This window comes from Pan troglodytes, chromosome 6 (genome assembly GCF_028858775.2).
Source record: "Pan troglodytes isolate AG18354 chromosome 6, NHGRI_mPanTro3-v2.0_pri, whole genome shotgun sequence".
Classification (NCBI taxonomy): Eukaryota; Metazoa; Chordata; class Mammalia; order Primates; family Hominidae; genus Pan; species Pan troglodytes.
In genome coordinates, this window is record NC_072404.2 from 7535059 (window position 1) to 7553651 (window position 18593).

At 56.8% G+C, this 18593-nt stretch overlaps 1 pseudogene; it reads left to right on the plus strand.

The window, feature by feature from the left end:
• Positions 1-4950: 4950 nt before the first annotated feature.
• On the plus strand, positions 4951-8222 carry LOC107975609 (putative uncharacterized protein PSMG3-AS1; annotated as a pseudogene).
• The last annotated feature ends 10371 nt before the right edge of the window (positions 8223-18593 follow it).

The window sequence follows — 18593 nt, forward strand, 5'->3', positions numbered from 1 at the left end:
AAACAAACAAACAAACAAGGACCCCAAACCAACAACGTCCTCCCCCAATCCCCTCACCGTCTTTTGCCGTCAGCCCTCTGCCCGCTGAAGCCCTGACCCACTCCCTGCCTTGTCTCCAGAATGTCGCCCATGTGAGATTGTACATCAAGTGCCAGCTTGACTTTGGGGGGGGTGAGCTGTACACGTGTGTTACCAGCACATATGTGTAAGTGTGTGCGGATGTGAGCATGGAAACCTGTGCATATGTGGTGTGTTCGTGGAGGGGCCGTGGGACCTGAGGACTCACCACTGTGTGGCTGGGACCAGCTCTGTCCCTGCCTCTCCGGTCCCTCTGGCCCCTCTGTGCCCACCTGGTCACTGCGTTCACCTACACATGCAGCCTCAGCTCCTCCCGTGGTCTCCCTGCTCCTGCCTTTGTTCCTGAGGGAAGCCTGTGGACCCCGTGCCCAACCCATTGTCCATCTTCCTGACTGTCTCTCCTGGTCCATGAGCCGAACACTTTTTATCTTCTTTTTTTTTTTTAAAGACAGAGTCTCATTCTGTCGCCCAGGGTGTGGTACACTGACGCGATCTCACCTCACTGCAACCTCCACCTCCCAGGTTCAAGCGATTCTTCTGCCTCACCCTCCCAAGTAGCAGGGATTACAGGCGTACACCACCACGCCTGGCTAATTTTTGTATTTTTAGTGGAGACAGGGTTTTGCCATGTTGGTCAGGCTGGTCTCAAACTCCTGACCTCGAGTGATCCACCCGCCTCGACCTCTCAAAGTGCTGGGATTATAGGCGTGAGCCACCACGCCCATCCTATTTTAATTTTTCTTTTTCTTTCTTTTTTTTTTTTTTTGACAAAGTCTTGCTCTGTCACCCAGGCTGGAGTGCAGTGGCGCGATCTCAGCTCACTGCAACCTCTGCCTGTCGGGTTCAAGCGATTCTCCTGCCTCAGCCTTCCGAGTAGCTGGGACTATAGGCGCGCACCACCACGCCTGGGTAATTTTTTGTATTTTTAGTAGAGACAGGGTTTCACCGTGTTAACCAGGATGGTCTCGATCTCCTTACCTCATGGTCTGCCCGTCTTGGTCTCCCAAAGTGCTGGGATTACAGGCAAGAGCCACTGCGCCCAGCCTTTAATTTTTGATCACAGTAAAATGCACATCACAGAAAATCAGCATCGTGACCACGTCCCACTGCAGAGGTCAGTGGCACTCAACACATTTACATTGCTGTGCAACCCTCAGCACCTGTCTCCAGAGCTCTTTCATCTCCCCAAACTGAAACTCTGCCCCATGAAACCCTCACTCTCCATCCCCCCTGCGCCCCCCGGCACCCACCGTTCTGTTTTCTGTCTCTGCAGATTTGATTGCTGTAGGGACCCCGTGGGTGTGGAATCAGACGGTATTGGTCCTTTCATGACTGGCTTATTTCACAGAACCCGATGCCGTCGAGGTCCATCCATGCTGAGGCAGGTGTCTGACTCCCTTCACTCTGTTCGGCTGAGCAGTATCCCATGGTGTGGATTCCCGTGGTGTGGATTCCCGCGGTGTGGATTCCCGCGGTGTGGATTTCCGCGGTGTGGATTCCTGCGGTGTGGATTCCCGCGGTGTGGATTCCCGTGGTGTGGATGGAGCACACTGTGCTCATTCACTTGCCTGTCGGTGGACACGGGCAGCTCCCATCTCTCAGCTCCTGTGAATAACGTCTGTGGGAACGTGGGTGAGCACCTGCCTCTCAGATCCTGCTTTCAATCCTTTTGGGTGGGGGCTGGGCGCGGTGGTTCACGCCCATCATCCCAGCACTTTGGGAGGCCAAGGAGGGTGGATCACCTGAGGTCAGGAGTTTGAGACCAGCCTGACCAACATGGTGAAACCTTGTCTCTACTAAAAACAAAACAAAAAAAATTAGCCAGACATGGTGGCAGGCGCCTGTCACCCCAGCTACTCGGGAGGCTGAGGCAGGAGGATCTCTTGAACCTGGGAGGCGGAGGCTGCAGTGAGCTGAGATCTCGCCATTGCACTTCAGCCTGGGAGACAGAGTGAGCCACCATCTTAACAACAACAAATTAATCCTTTTGGTTTTTTTTTTTTTTTTTTTGAGACTGAGTTTCGCTCTTGTTGCCCAGGCTGGAGTGCAATGGCACGATCTCGACTCACTGCAACCTCCACCTCCCGGGTTCAAGCGATTCTCCTGCCTCAGCCTCCTGAGTAGCTGGGACTACAGGTGCGGACCACCATGCCCAGCTAATTTTCTTTTCTTTTTTTTTTTTTGAGTCAGAGTTTCGCTCTTGTTGCCCAGCTGGAGTGCAATGGTGCCATCTCGGCTCACCTCAACCTCCACCTCCTTGGTTCAAACGATTGTCCTGCTTCAGCCTCCCAAGTAGCTGGGATTACAGGCATGTGCCACCACGCCTGGCTAATTTTTAAAATATTTTTAGTAGAGATGGGGTTTCTCCATGTTGGTCAGGCTGGTCTCGAACTCCTGACCTCAGGTGATCTGCCAGCCTCGGCCTCCCAAAGTGCTGGGATTACAGGCGTGAGTCACCACGCCTGACAGGGCCACACTCTTCAACTACAGAGCCCCCACCTCATTGGCACTGGTCCACTCATTGTCCAAATTCATTCGGTCCACAGATATTTATGGAGCATCCCCAGCTGCTGGATGCTGGGACCCACCAGTGGGCAAGAGGGCCGTGCCCACCCCTTCCTGGAAGAGACACTCACTCAGTAAATGCAGAGATTCAGTGTTGGGGTAACCCCCGCACACAGCCCTGAGGGAGGAAGCCCGGTGATTTGATCGGATTTGCTTTTCTCTTCCGCCTCGGATTCCATCCAAGCCCTGGAAGGACCTCTGACCTGCTCCGTGGCTGGTTCTAGGCCCCATTCAAGCCTCCTCCTCCAGGAAGCCTTCCCAGTCCTGGGCATCTGTAGCCACCTCGGTGTTTCTCACCTGGGGCCTGGGACGTCTCCCATTCTGAACTGCCGTGTTTTGGGTTTACTGTTCTCTGGCTTTTGGTCCCAGCCGGACGGTGGCCTCTTGTGTTCAGGGACAAGGCGAGGAGCATCCATGCACCCCCACAGTACCCAGGCTGGGTCTGTGCCCGCCAGGCCCCCGGCAAAGCTTGGATGATCCGGGCTGGGCTGTTCTGCTGCTGCTCTCCTGCTGCTGGCCTCGCTGTATCAGCTGGTGGCCATCGCACCTCCTGCACCCGTCATCCCGCCCTGCACGCCCCCACCACGCGGATGAGCTCCCTGGGGAGTTAATGGCTAATGGAGTCTCCTCTCTTGTCAAATGCAGCCATCATCCGCTGGTGCTTTAAGGGACCCTCTCCTGTCCCCACCCTATTCTCAGGTGGCTCCTACCGACACCACCTAATGGTGAACCCCAACACGAGGACACAGGCAGTGCCCTCCCAGGACCACTGTGGGTGCCACCGGGCACGACTTCCTAAACACCCACAGAGCAAAAACCTGGAAATTCAGCCGAGGCACTGGGACCCCAACCTCTCCCAGAGCGGCCCCAGCTCCACGGCGTCTGCATGGCTCTGGCCGTGAGCAGAGCAGCCCCGACCACCATCCTGACCCAGGGGCCGGAGCGCCACTGCGGATCTCACCACCACACAAGCCAGACCTGCTAGGAAGCCCTTCCCGGCCACCAGCTCTCGGGCCGATGCACACAACAGGGCCTTTTGAATTCCCTGAGGTTAAGGTTCCCCTTGAGTCTCCTGGGCTACAAGCAAATCCCCCGAGGGGAGGAGTCCAGGCTGACACAGCCTCCTGCACCCCTGCCTTGGGAGGCCACACCTCGTTTGCCTCTAGAACCGACGACTGGGGAGCACCGTTTGCAGAGTTCTCTCTCTCTGGGTAAGTTCCGGAGCCACATCTCACTGGATCCGCCACGGCCTGGGTGGACGGCTCTCGTGTGTTTATAGCTGGGTCCCTCGCTTGGGAGCTGCCCCTGGGTGGGCGGCCTCTCCAGCCTGTTTGAGTGCTCCACCCGGAGCAGGAAGAGGGCCGTGTGCTCTGGGCAGTGGTTCCTTGGGCACTGCATGGTCCTTGCTTCCCTCCAGGGCCCACCTTCCCTGGCCACTGCATCCCAGGCGAGGGTAGGCCCCTTTTGCCAGCTGAAGGCAGAAAGGCCGGCAGCCCTGGGGTGGGGGCGGGCAGAGAAGCCCCCCGGAGTGGTCTCCGTTCTTCTAAAAGTGATGTTGACCCCCATGTCGCAGGCAGCTGGCAGGGTGGCAGTTCGATCTGTCGTTACGGGCTTGCACCACTGCGGTCTCCCACCCAGGGAGCATCTCTGTCCAACCACAGCGAGCCTCCAGCTCCTACCCTCTGCCTGGGCTGGGGCAGAGCCTGGGGTCTGGGTGGGAGAAGCGTGACTCTGGGATTAGACCTTACAAAGCAGGTTCCTCCTGGGAGTCAGCCTGGGTCTAAACGCAGCTGGGCATGAAGGGGTGCCATCGGATGTCGAGTTAGGAGGACGAGAGACCTCCAGCCCCGGCACCCGCATGTCTCTTTGGAAACCAGCTTTGGCTGCGCCCCTGGGGACACCATCTGCCGTGGCCTCCCGCTCTCCTCCCCGGCACAGGCAGGGGGTCTCCCTCCTCCACCGCCACTCCCTCGGCCTCGCCCTCCCCACCAGGCACCTGGCTTTTCCCCACCGACCCCCCCCGGGGGGCTGTGGCCCCCAGAAAGGCTGCACTCTGGGAGCAAAGTGGCCTGAAACCAGAGAAAAGAACGCCGGGGGATTTGGCTTAAACTCGTTAAACCCAATGAACCCTCTCGCCGAACGATCGCAGTCTGCGCCCGGTCTTTTAATCTCGTTCGGGCCTCGGGGTAATTTGTTTAGCTGTGCTGATCAGCTGAAGGTTAATTCAATTGGACTTGGGTTATTTATTTGTGCCCGGATTTGCTAAGTGTCATTGGAGGTACATGAGGTCTTTATTATGGCGGCAAGATGGCTTCATTAGGGTGAGGGCCACTCCCTCCGGATCCGCCCCCTCCCGCCAGCTCCAGGCTGGGGCAGTCTTGGGAGGCTGGAGCCCTGGGAGGCTGGAGCCCCAGGTGCAGTGGCTCTTGTTCCTGGATGCAGGGGATATCTGAGCACTATGCTGGGAGTCCAGCCTCGCCCAGCTCTGGTGTTGACACTGGACGGTTCTGTCACGTGACCTATCCTAACCGAGGTTGAAGGACCTGCTTCCCAGGACCCGTCCCCTCCCTCAGGGGGACCTAAAGGCGTTTTCCCCACCCTGCCTCAGTGTTCCCATTCACACATTGGGAACAGCACCCTGTCCTCCTGCGGCCTCCCAGGCTGGGCTTTGTAGCTGCAGCCCCCACCCCGCCCGGTGACCGGGGCAGAAGGACGCTGAGGTCGCAGAGCGGGCAGACGGGTTGGCCGGGCGGGCAGACCTCCTTCACGGAGCCGGGATCCTTCTCAGGCAGCGGCAGATGATGGATTGCACGTGGACACTGCCTGGGATGCGTGCGACTTGGCAGCCTGCCCCTTTCCTGCCCGGGGATCAGACGCCCTGGCGGGTGTCCTTTTCCTGGTCCCCTGTCCTCCTAGCCTGGGGCGGCGTCTGGAGGGGGGAGGCTCACCCCTGTGCCCATGTCCTCGGGCCACCTGCCAGTCCCTGCCCACCCCGGCCGCGGAGGGGCTGTGGAGACTCAGTTCTGGGATGGCACAGAGGGCCCAGGCTGGTAGCAACCAAAGCCGTGGGAAATGTGGGAGGGATGGCAGGTGTCCCCCAAGGAGTAGCCCAGGTGCCCCGGAGGCTGCTGAGAGGGTTGAGAGTGCAGAGACGAGGGGCACAGGGAAGGCTTGGATTCTCTCGCCATCTTCAATGTCGGAGCCCAGACGGGGCAAGGCGAGGAGGGGTCTGGGGTGAAGATGCCACCCACATTCCTCCTTCCCGCAGGCTTCTTCTCCTTCTAGCCCTTCCAGGAGAGAAACCATCCCACAAGTCCAGAGTAGTGGCGTCCCCGGGGTCATGTCTCCTGAGCAAACACTGTTTTCTAGGAGTCCGAGGGGCCTCAGCCATCTAGGTCAATCCCTTTGCAGAACGGTGAAGGAATCTGAAGCCCAGAGAGGGAAAGCAATGCCTCCTGGGTCACACAGCCCATCAGGGGCAGGGCAGGGACGAACGGCGAGAAAAGGACCAGCGCGAGAGGAGATCCCCAGCAGTGATTCCTCAGCCAAGCCCAGCGTCTACCCACATCCACACCTCACAGCCACCCGACGGGGAGGGCACCACTGCCCCTTTTCAAAGGTGAGAAAACGGAGGCTCAGAGAGGTTCAGCAACTTCTCCCACAGCTACTTCGTTGTAGAACTGCAGTTCCAGGTGTCCCCGAGCTCTCCCCTCCTGAGCCATCTGCTCCTGCCCTCCTATCCGAGCCCCGGCCCTCCCAGTCAAAGGCGGGTAGTGGCTGTTCAGAAGCCTTGGGGCTAGTCAATCCCAGCTGTTTCGGACCAGGGCCCCCCCAGGAGGAGACCCTGAAGGATGCAGTTGAGAATATGTGCTTTCTTTGGTAGGTGATCTCAGGAATTGCAGGGAAAAGAGGGGGAGCGTGTTAGTGTGGGCTCTCCGGAGAAGCAGAACCAACGCACAGAGGAGATTTAGGATGAGGAATCTGGTTTATGTGACTCTGGGGGCTGAGAAGTCCCACCATCTGTGTTGCAAGCTGGAAACCCAGGGAAGCCTGAGGTGTGATTCAAACTCAGCTCAGGTCCGGAGGCCTGAGAACCAGGGCAGCCGATGGTGGACATCCAGTCCAGGAGCAAGAGATGATGAGATGTCCCGGCTCCAGTGGCGAGGCAGGAAATGAGGGGTGAACTCCTCCTCCCTCTGCTGTCTGTTCTATTCAAGTTCTTGAGGGATTGGATTATGCCCAGCCACTTAGGGAGGGCAGTCCACCTTCCTGAGTCCACAATTCAAATGCTGATTTAATCCAGAAACACTCTCACAGACACAGTGTGTAGTCTGGGCACCCCACAGTGCACTTAAGTGGACACATAAAATTAACCATCCCAGGGAGTGAGATGGGTAAGGGAAGATGGGCCACAGTGGGTGTGTCTCCATGCCTACCACCACTGTGGGCAGCTGCTGGAGCACACGCCTCAAAGTCTTCCCTTAGGGAGAGGGAGCTGAGGTGTTTATATCCCAGCTCTGTCAGGCATTGGCTGAATGTCCACACTCCTGGATCACCGCCTCTCATCCTCATGATGTCCCCTGGTCCTCATTTCACAAGTGAGCTCTGGGTACATGGGGAGCATCAGTCACACCCTGGGTCAGCACCTCAGCTGTCTCTCACATGACATCCTCATTATCCACACTGCAAAGCCAACCATGCCTACGATGGGTTCATTGTGGATCATGACTTAGTGGGTCAAGAGTTTGGAAGTGGCTCAGCTGGGCGGTTCTTCTGCTCCATGTGGCTGCCAGATGGTACCCTGCTGGTGGGCAGTCTGGTCTAGAGGGTCCATGATGGCTTTACTCACATGCCTGGCATCTTGACAGGGACAGCTGGAAGGCAAGGTTCAGCTGGGACTGTCCACAGAGCTCCTCCCTGTGGCCTTTCCAGCATGGTGGTCTCAGGGTAGCTGGACTTCTTGCATGACAGCTCAGGGCTCGCAGAGCTACTGTCCCAAGAGACAGAAGGTGGAAACTGCCAGTCTCTTAGGCTAGGACCAGAAACCAGCACCCCTGCACCCACAGCCTTTTTTGGTAGTGATGAAATAAACATAACATTTATCATTTTAATCATTCGTAAGTGGGATTAAATACATTTACAATATTGTGTAACCATCGGCACTGTCTATATCTAAAACTTTTCCATCATCTGCAATAAAAACTCTGTATGCATTAAACCATAACTCTCCATCCTTCTGCCCCTCTTGCCCCTGGTACCCACCATTTTGCTCTACCTCTATGAATAAGGCCATTTCAGAGACTTCACATAAGCAGAATCATACAGTATCAGTTTTTTGGCGATTGGCTTATTTCACTTTACATAATGTCCTCGAGTTTCATCCACATTGCAGCACATGACGGCACTTCATTCCCTTTTAAAAAATTTTTATTTATTTATTTTTTATTTATTTATTTTTGAGAAGGAGTTTTGCTCTTGTCACCCACCTGGAGTGCAATGGAGCAGTCTCAGCTCACTGCAACCTCCACCTCCTGGGTTCAAGTGATTCTCCTCCTTCAGCCTCCTGAGTAGCTGGGATCACAGGCATCCACCAGCACGTTCAGCTAATTTTTGTATTTTTAGTAGAGGCGGGTTTCACCATGTTGGCCAGGCTGGTCTTGAACTCCTGACCTCAGGCAGGTGACCCACCTGCCTTGGCCTCCCAAAGTGCTGGGATTATAGGCATGAGCCACTGCGCCCAGCCTTCATTCCTTTTGAAGGCTGAGTAATGCTCCACTGTGTGGAAGGACCACGTTTTGTGTATCCATTCATCGGTCCACGACACTTGGGCTGCTTTCCCCTTTTGGCTGTTGGGGACGGTGCTGCTGTGAACACGGGTGAACAAATGACTGAGTCCCCACATGCTCCTGATGGAGCCCGGAGCCCACAGATTCAACGGGAGGGGGAACAGCTTCCTCTCAATGGGAGGGCGGCAAAGAATTTGCAGTCTTTTTTCTGTTCGTTTGTTTGTAGACAGGGTCTTGCTCTGTCACCCAGGCTGGAGTGCAGTGGCACCATCAAAGCTCACTGCAGCCTCAACCATCTGGGCTTAAGCGATCCTCCCACTTCAGCCTCCAGAGTAGTTGGGACTACAGGTGCATGCCACCAAGCCTGGCTAATTTTAATGTTTTTGTAGCAAAGGGATCTGGAGATGCTGCCTAGGCTGATCTCAAACTCCTGGACTCAAGGGATTTTCCCACCCCGGCCTCTCAAAGTTGTTGGGATTACAGGCGTGAGTCACCTTTAATTCCCTGCACCGTGCTAGACAGAGATTGCTGAAGACTGTGTTCCCGGGGCCACATAGCAAATCTGCCAAATGGCAGAGGAAAGGGGAGATAGGGGCCCGGGGTCTGGAGAAATGAGGCTGGGTCTGGGGAAGACAGGTCAGAGGCAGCGTGGCTGGGAGATGCAGCTGGGAGAAGTGGAAGGAGAGGGTGGGCGTGGAGGCTTCCGGAGAGGGGTGGGCATGTATCATCCCTCAGGAGTGGAGAGACTTGGGTTGGGTTCAGAGAAAACCAGGCTGGGGAGAACTTGAGAGCCCAGGCGTGAAGGCTGATGTGTGTCTGGGCTTCACCGCCCTGAGCTGTGTGGTCAGGAGCCATCACTGAAACTCTCAAACATCCTCTTTTATAAGACGGGAATAATAATAGGACCCCTTCAGAGGGCGTCGAGGGAATTCAGAGGGAAAGTCTGTGCATACCTCTGACCTGGCTGTGATGTTCATTTTAGGAGTCAACTTGACTGGGGTAAGTGGCACCTAGAGAGCTGGTAAAAAACATCATTTCTGGGCGTGTCTGTGAGGCTGTAATGGCCAGCCGGGTGGGTCCAAGCTCTCTTCAGCGGTCCCCGGGGCTGGCATCTAGGAGGTCTTGTGGTCTCTGAGGCCTTGGGGGGCACCTCCCGTTGTTTGCCCCCACCTACATCTGCTCAGAATACGCTTCCCACCTCCACCGCCCCTTCTCCCTGCAGGACCACCTGCCTCTTCCTGCCTCCCCGCCCAGACTGCCTTTCCCTTGCACGACCGCCAAAATCCCACTCCCCCGAGTTTCCAGAAGGGATCAGCACTTGAATCAGCAGACCAAGTAGACAAGTCCACCCTCCCCAATGTGGGCAGGTGTCACCCAAACCACTGAGGCCCCCCCCCCCCGGGACAAAGGCAGGGGAGGGGAGAATTCTCTCTCTTCCTGTGCTGGGACATCCATCTCCTCCTGACTTTGGACATCGAGCTCCTGTTCTCAGGCCTTCAAACTTGGACTGAATTGCTCCACTGGCTTCCCTGGGCCTCCAGCTTGCAGACAGCAGATGGTGGGGCTTCTCAGCCTCTGTGATTCTGTGAGCCGATTCCCATGTAGATCTCTCTCTGTCTCTCTCTATCTCTCTCTGTCTCTCTCTGTCTCTGTGTCTCTGTACACACATGCACACACAGACACACACATATATCCTTTGGTTCTGTGTCTCTGGAGAACCCTGGCTAATCTATGTGCACTTCCCAGCCGCCCAGCCTGAGCCAGAGCTGTCTGGGAGGCTGCAGCCTCCCCCGCCGGGAGCCCACATCAGTCGGATGGCTGTGGGTTGGCGGGGGGTGGGGAGTTCCCCTCCCCGCAGCATCCGGCTGGTGGTCCGAGGCGCCGGGGCCCCTCGCTTTCGCCGAGGCGCCGGGGCCCCTCACAGGGCTCTCCCTGCGGGAGGCTGGACTGGTTTCCTTCTTGGGCATCTCAGGATCTCAGCAGAAACTGGGGACTTCCTGAGGTCATGCTTCCGAAGGTGGGACGTCCTCACTGCATGCCACTGGCCGACAGGAAGCATGGCTGGCCCAGCCCTCCGGGGATGGAAATCCACTCTACTCATGACTGGGCAGGAAAAATGGGGCGCGAAGGATGGGAAGAGCCGTGGCGGCCCACCCAGAGACCGGCCAGCTGGCGTCTAGCTACAAGAGGCCATGCAACAGTGGGAGTGGGTGGTGGGGCCGAGCGGGCAGGAGCAGCCCACTCTGCGGGGGTGTGGGGACAGACACGCACTCTATGGAAGTACCTCGGTGGCACCAGGAGTCACTGGGGGCACCCAGCAGGTGCATGCTTAATGCATGATGGGTGAGACGTAAACAGCCAGCCAGGCGGGTCCAAGCTCTCTTCAGTGGTCCCCAGGGCTGGCAGCTGGCAGTGCAGGAAATGGGGTCCCCGAGGCCTTGGGGGGCACCTCCCGTTGTTCGCCCCCACCCACATCCGCTCAGGACGCGCTTCCCACCTCCACCGCCCCCTTTCCCTGCAGGGACACCTGCCTCTTCCTGCCTCCCCGCCCAGCCTGCCTTTTCCTTGCACGTCAGCCAAAATCCGATTCCCCCAAGACTCTGCCTCATCAAAGATCCTCTTTCTCATCACCATAATTTTCCATTTGTAGGTTAAGCTGCACCTGGGGTTCTCAGAAATCTGCTAACTCTCTTCCAACTCCCTGAACTCCTCAAACGCCTCGTCCTCCCCTGCTTCTGTTGTTCAGAGGACAGGACGTAGCAGGTGGGGGTGTGGAGAGGGGGCGGCTGGGGAGTGCCTTGTCCGGGAACATCTTCGGAGACCATGTATGGGTAGGGGGGGGAGCCAGGCTCCTCCATTGAGTCCATAGAACTGTTTACCTGGAAACAGCAAGACCGAGGCAGCTGTGGTCTCACCTTTTTGTCCGTCCTTTCCAGGGGTCTGGAATCTGAGGCTCAGAGCCCTTTCCCAGGAAGAAGAGGGCAACCAGCCCCTTTCAGCATGTCCCGTGCTCCGTGCACCTCTGTGACACCTGGTTACTGTACTCTGAAGCTTCGCACACCCCCGCAGTCTCCATCGTAACCCCAGAAAACCAAGGCTCAGAAGGCAATGGGCCCCAGGGCACCCGGACGGTGACGACGGTGGCTGTGAGATGACAATCTGGGTCTCTGGGATTTCAATTAGGTTTGGAGGATAAAAGGTGCGAATAGGAAGCTATCACACAAGCCAGAACATGCCCGGTCCCAGATCAGGCTTTATTCCTGCGATTTGCTATGGGTACAGAGGAGAGACTCTCCCTGGGGGTCCAAGTGGACAGTAGCATTGGGGAGGGCATCCCTGGCAGGGGGCATGGCATGGGACAAAGGCTGGGGGGAGGGAGGCTTGGGGCAGATTGAGTGCAGGATGCCTGTGTGTGACCAGGCCGGGCGGCCCCCAGGCCTCGGGGCAGCCAGACCCACCTTGCCTCAGGGCGGTGCTCACAGAGGCTGGGCAGGGAGTTAGCAGGACGCCTGCAGGACCTCCTTGTGAGCCCCCTGCTGGCCAAGGGGAAGGAAGGAGGCCTCTGGACATGGGGAGAGAAGCCAGAGCCCAGCCCTGGCACCTTGGGCCCTTGGGAAGCTGCTATCCAGGCAGGGTGGACTGGAGCCCCCGCAGGAGACCCCCAAGCCCAGAAGCACCTCTGCTGATAGTGCCCCAGGTTCTCTGCCTTTCTGAGATGGTCCCAAGGTCACCACCCCAGAGGGGCACAGCCCCAGGCCAAGGGCGCTAGTCTGCCCTCCTTCCTCCCTCGTTCCATGCTTCCTGCCCCTTTTCTTCCCCCTTCTTCCCCCCTTTTTTCTCCCTCCCCCTTCTTCTTTCCCTCCTCCCTCCATCCCTCTCTCCTCTATGCCTCCCTCCCTCCATCTATCCTCCCTCTTTCCATCTCTCCCTCCCTCCCTCCTCCATCCATCCTCCTATCCATCCACCCTCCCATCTATCCATCCATCCATCCATCCATCCATGCATCCACCTTCCCATTCATCCATTTATCTATTCATCCATCCATCCATGCATCCACCTTCCCATTCATCCATTTATCTATTCATCCATCCATGCATCCATCCATCCACTGTCCCTTCTATCCCTCCATCCTCCCATTCATCCATCCTCCCATTCGTCCACCCTCCTATCCACCCACTCTCCCATTTATCCATCCTCCCATCCGCCCTCCCATCCATCCACCCTCCCATCCATCCATGCATCCATCCATCCATCCATGCATCTATCCATCCATCCATTTATCCATCCACCCTCCCATCCATCCACCCTCCCATCCATCCATGCATCCATTCATCCATCCATCCATCCATCCTCCCATTTGTCTGCCCTCCTATCCATCCACTCTCCCATTGATCCATCCTCCCATCTGCCCTCCCATCCATCCACCCTCCCATCCATCCACTCTCCCATCCATCCATCCATCCATCCATGCATGCATCCATCCATCCATCCATGCATCCATCCATGCATCCATCCATCCATCCATCCATCCATCCATCCATCCACCCTCCCATCCATCCACCCTCCCATCCATTCGCCCTCCCATTCATCCATCCATTCTCCCATCCATCCACTCTCCCATCCATCCATCCATCCATCCTCCCTACATCCAACCTCCCATCCATCCATGCATCCATCCATGCATCCATCCATCCATCCATTCATCCTCCTATCTATCCACCCTCCCTTCTATCCATCCATCCTCCCATCCATCCATCCATTCTCCCATCCATCCATCCACCCTCCCACCCATCCATCCTCCCATCGATCCATCTATCCGTCTTGCCATCCATCCACCCTCCCGTCCATCCATCTATCCATCCTCCCGTCCATCCTTCCATCCATCCTCCCGTCCATCCCTCCATCCATCCTCCTATCCATCCACCTTCCCATCCGTCCATCTATCCATCCTCCTATCCATCCACCCTCCCGTCCATCCATGCATCCATCCATGCATCCATCCATGCATCCATCCATCCATCCATCCATCCATCCATCCATCCACCCTCCCATCCATCCACCCTCCCATCCATTCGCCCTCCCATTCATCCATCCATTCTCCCATCCATCCACTCTCCCATCCATCCATCCATCCATCCATCCTCCCTACATCCAACCTCCCATCCATCCATGCATCCATCCATGCATCCATCCATCCATCCATTCATCCTCCTATCTATCCACCCTCCCTTCTATCCATCCATCCTCCCATCCATCCATCCATTCTCCCATCCATCCATCCACCCTCCCACCCATCCATCCTCCCATCGATCCATCTATCCGTCTTGCCATCCATCCACCCTCCCGTCCATCCATCTATCCATCCTCCCGTCCATCCTTCCATCCATCCTCCCGTCCATCCCTCCATCCATCCTCCTATCCATCCACCTTCCCATCCATCCATCTATCCATCCTCCTATCCATCCACCCTCCCGTCCATCCATCTATCCATCCTCCCATCCATCCACCCTCCCATCCATCTGTCTATTCATCCTCCCATCCATCCCTCCCATACACTCATGCATCCATCCATCTATGCATCCATCCATCCATCCATCCATCCATCCATCCATCCATCCATTTATCCTCCCATCTATCCACCCTCCCTTCTATCCATCCATCCTCCTATCCATCCATCCATCCGCCCATCCCTTCTCCCACCCATCCACCCTCCCATCCATCCATCTATCCATCCTCCCATCCATTCACCCTCACATCCATCCTCCCTCCATCCATCCTCCCAGCCATCCACCCTCCCACCCATCCAAGCAGTCCTTGCTTGTCTAGGACAGTAGGAGCTCTGTCAGCTCTGGAGATATGGCAGTGAACAGGACTAGAAAGGCCACTGCCTCCACGGAGCTCCCTGTTTAGTAGGAGAGAAAGAAAACAAGAAACGAACACGCCTGTATTTCTGTATACATGAATGCTGAGAATCTGGAGAGACCAGCTGGGATGAATTGGGATCCGGGGGCCTGGGTGGTTTCTGATGAAGAGATGTTTGGGCTGGGGCTGCAGCAGGGGCCAAGCTGGCCATGGGATGGAGAAGAGGCCAGTCCTGCCCATGTCAAGTCTGGAGAGGGTGGGGTAGGAGTGAGGGTGAGATAGGGACCTGAACGTTCATTCTGGAGCTGTTTCACAAGCACCTCCAGTGCACCAGAGTCCTGGGACTGGCTGTGGCACGGGCATGGGGTGGGGTGGGATCGTGAGCACCCCTCACCTCACGATCCCCTCGTCCCTTCCCTCACCCGCCGCTGCCCACACCCCCGGCTCCTTCCAGGATAGAGCCCGGAAAACAAGTTGGGGGAGGGAGGGTGCAGAGATCAAGATAAACCCCTCTCCCCAAATCATATTCCAATTCCTCAATTTCACCTCCTCACTCAACAGGGAGCCATCTCTCTAGTTTTCCAGGCCAACCCTTAGGAGCTGGGGATTTATTTGTGCATTTTTAACCCATTGTACAGATTCTGACTCCATTAGTGAAGCCACACCTTGGGGGCCACAGTGCCTTTTGTCTGCAAAGGGGCCCTGCAAAGACTGGTCAGGAAAAATTAATTAAACATTTTAACCTCTCAACGCCTCATGGCTGCGACATTGCCCTCCCGTGTCAGCCAAGAGAGAAACAGTCGTGTTTATCTACGTGCTCCTGGAGGAGCAGAGGCCACTCAGCCCCTGATACAATCTTGGGTGCCGTGTGCGTGGGGACAGTTTACAGCCCCGCATGACAGAAATCAGATATTTAGGGAGATGGAGTGATGGCCTGGCGTTAGTGGGGTCCGACGTGTTCCAGGCTCCGTGCCCTATCCCCAGGGCTCTAATGGCTGTGTGTGGGTGGGGGTGTACTCCACCTACGAGGCGCTGGGAGTCAAATGCATTTATCAGCTTCCTGGAGATTTAAAACCCAATAGCCTCTCTCCTGCCATTGCAGAGAGTGGCAACAGCGTACGCAGGCGAAACACGTGGTTCCCAGGGTCCACGCTGCTTTTTCTTCCCCCAGGCCTGCAAATTATTCTCCCCGTGGTCTTTCTGCTTGAGTCACTGACTCTATGCTCGTTTACCAACCATGTACCCTGTGCCAGGTGCCGTGTCCACGCTGGGTCACCTCGGGGGCCAAGAGAGCTGATGGCCGCATCCGGGGGTGTGGACAGATGGGAAGAGGAGCGCACCAGTCAATGCATGAGCCCATTTCTGGCAATCAGCGCCACAAAGGTACCAACGTGGAGGGGCGCAATCGTGCCTGGGGGGGTGGTTCGAGGAGGAGCATCTGAGGAGGTGATGTTTCGGTTGAGGCTTGAATGCCGAGCAGAAGGCAGGCAGGTGGAGGTCGAGGGAAAAGCATTCTGGGCGGAGGGAACAGCGTATGTAAAGGCTCGGAGGCAGAAAAGGACTCAAATGTTTTGGGGACTCAAAGAGAGGCAGCTTCCTTCAACTGCCAACTGCCATGATGAGTTATTGCAAACTGTGGGACTTAAAACCACAGAAAGGTACCGTCCCACAGGTCAGGAGGGAACCAAGGAGTCGGAGTCAGCAGGGCTGGTTCCTTCTTGAGGGTCCTGGCGGCAGAGAATTTATTCCAGGCCCTTCTCCTGCTTCTGGCAGCTGCCAACAGCTCATGGCTGACACACTGCTCCAACCTCTGTCGCTGTCATCCCACGGCCCTCGTCACATGGCCTCTGCGTCTCTGTGTCCTTCTCTGTTCTTACAAGGACGTCTGTCATTGGATTTGGGGCCCATCCTGAATCCAGGATGGCCTCACCTTGATATCTTTAATCAATTCCATTCCCTAAGACCAGTTCACAGGGTGAAAGGTCCCATTCACAGGTCCCAGGGGTCGGCGCTTGGGTAGATCTTTTTGGGGTCCCCGTTCACCCCATGGCAGGCAGCACGTGATCTCAGTGGTGACCCAGGAGGCTCACGGTGTGAGATGAAGGAGCCAAGGTGGTGGGGCCAGGCTCCGTAAGGCCTCTGGCCCCTGGCACGGGGTTGGCTGTGTTCAGGGTGCAGCTGGCAGATGCTGTGGGGTTTGCAGGGGCCTGGATGTGGGCACAGGGAAGAGAGGATGATTCTCAGAGCTTTCAGGGGGTCTGTGGGGGGCAGGGCCTCTCACACTTCATTGAGAGGAAAATGGAGAAACCAGAACTCCTGGGGCCTTTGGGAAAATGGAGCAGTGATGGAGGAAGGAGGGGAGATGCCGCGGGAGGCCATGGGACGTGTGGAGGGGATCGAGTGTGGGTCGTGACAGTCCCCGGCTCACGGGTGGGATCCCAGGCTCAGCTGGGCAGAAGGGCCAGCAGGAGGGTTAAGTGTATCCTGAGGCCCGTGGCTGGATAGGATGTCACATTGAGTTTTTAAATTACACTTGTCAAAAACATAAAAGTATTCACCAACCTTGAGGGGCTGCACCGGCTGAGTTCTGATGCCTCCTTGCGGGGGTCATTAAGGAGATGGAGGCTGGTGCAGAGGCCAGTGCGGGGCATGCGCTGTGTGACCCTGAGCCAGCCCCTGCTCCCTCTGGGCCGCCCTTCTGCATCAATTACGAGGTCTCCAGGCCTCCGGCGCATCTTCGTGCCTGTAATTTTCCCCAAAATCTGAGAGAAGCTTCCCACCCACGATTGCCTTCCAGGCCTGCTCTCTGGTGTAAACACGGCCTCAGCTAAAAGGTTGAACTAATGATGAAGCTTCTCTGGATTCATTATGTTCGCCGGGTTTCTCTCCCCTGTGGGAGCTGTGATGTCAGATAAGCAGCTTTTGGAAAGTGGGTAGCCGGGCTGCTGGCCTTCTGCAGGACTGGCCAGGGCAGGCTCAGTGGGTGTCGGCTGCAGAGGGAAGATGTGTCAGAGGGAGGCAGCAGGTGCACAGGTGTGTGGACAAATATGTGGACAGACGTGTGCACAGGGGTGTGGACAGGTGTGTGTGTGTGGACAGGCGTGTGCACAGGTGTGTGTGGACAGGTGTATTAGTTTGTTCTCATGCTGCTGATAAAGACATACCCAATACTGGGTCATTTATAAAGGAAAGAAGTTTAACTGGCTCACAGTTCAGCATGGCTGGGGAGGCCTCAGAAAACTACAGTCATGGCGGAAGGGGAAGCAAACACGTCCTTCTTCACATGGCGGCAGCAAGGAGAAGTGCAGAAGTGCAGCGTGAAGCAGGGAAAACTATCAGACTATCAGATCACATGAGAACTCACTCACTATCACGAGAATAGCATGCAGGTAATCGCCCCCATGATTCAATTACCTCCCACTGGGTCCCTCCCATGGTACGTAGGGATTATGGGAACTACAGCTCAAACTGAGATTTGGGTGGGGAACTACAGCTCAAAATGAGATTTGGGTGGGGACACAGCGAATAGACGTGTGTGCGCACAGGTGTGTGGACGGGGTGTGCAGCCTCGAGAGACTCAGAAGGCCAGTGGTGCGCAGGCCCCCGGGGGCGTGACTGGGCCAGGTTGGAACCCTCCAGGCTGAGCCTGACCTGGCAGGTATGCAGGGGGTGGGCTCCCCTGCCAGGTGGGTCAGACTTCTGGTTGGCAGCAAGACAGGAGTGTCCTGGGCTGAGTGGAATTCCCAGGCCAAGGGTCTTGCACAGGAGAAAGGGTGGGGGGTGGGACTGTGCTGATGTAGAACCCCAGAGAGGGGCTCTGGTGGACACCACCCCACCTGTGATGGCCACAGTTTGTGGTGGGAGCAGGGTCTGTGGGGTTCCATGGGTGGGCGGGGTGGTGGGAGGCAGCATCTGTGGGCGTGGGCTTCTGAAAATGCTGATCAGGCGGGTAGGAGGGGTGGCTGTTGTGAGGCCCAGCCCATCCCTGGAGCGACAGTGGGAGGGTTTTGGAGAACCAGACTTGGTGGGGAGGTCACTCTGGAACTGGGATTCAGAGGCTCAGCTGCGGTGGTGCTCAAGGCTGTGTGGGGTCCGAGGAGAGGTGGCTCCCAGCAGGCGAGGCCTCGAAGGGGCTGTGTAGCCATGCGGAAGTCACTTGGCCTCTCTGGGCTGCGTCCTTGTCAACGACTTCAGCTCCCATTTAGCTTCCCCAGGGCCAGGCCCGGGTGACAACACCCCAGATGTGTGGGACTTGTGACCAGTGTGGACCCGAGAGAACTGGGAGGAGGTACAGGAGCGGGG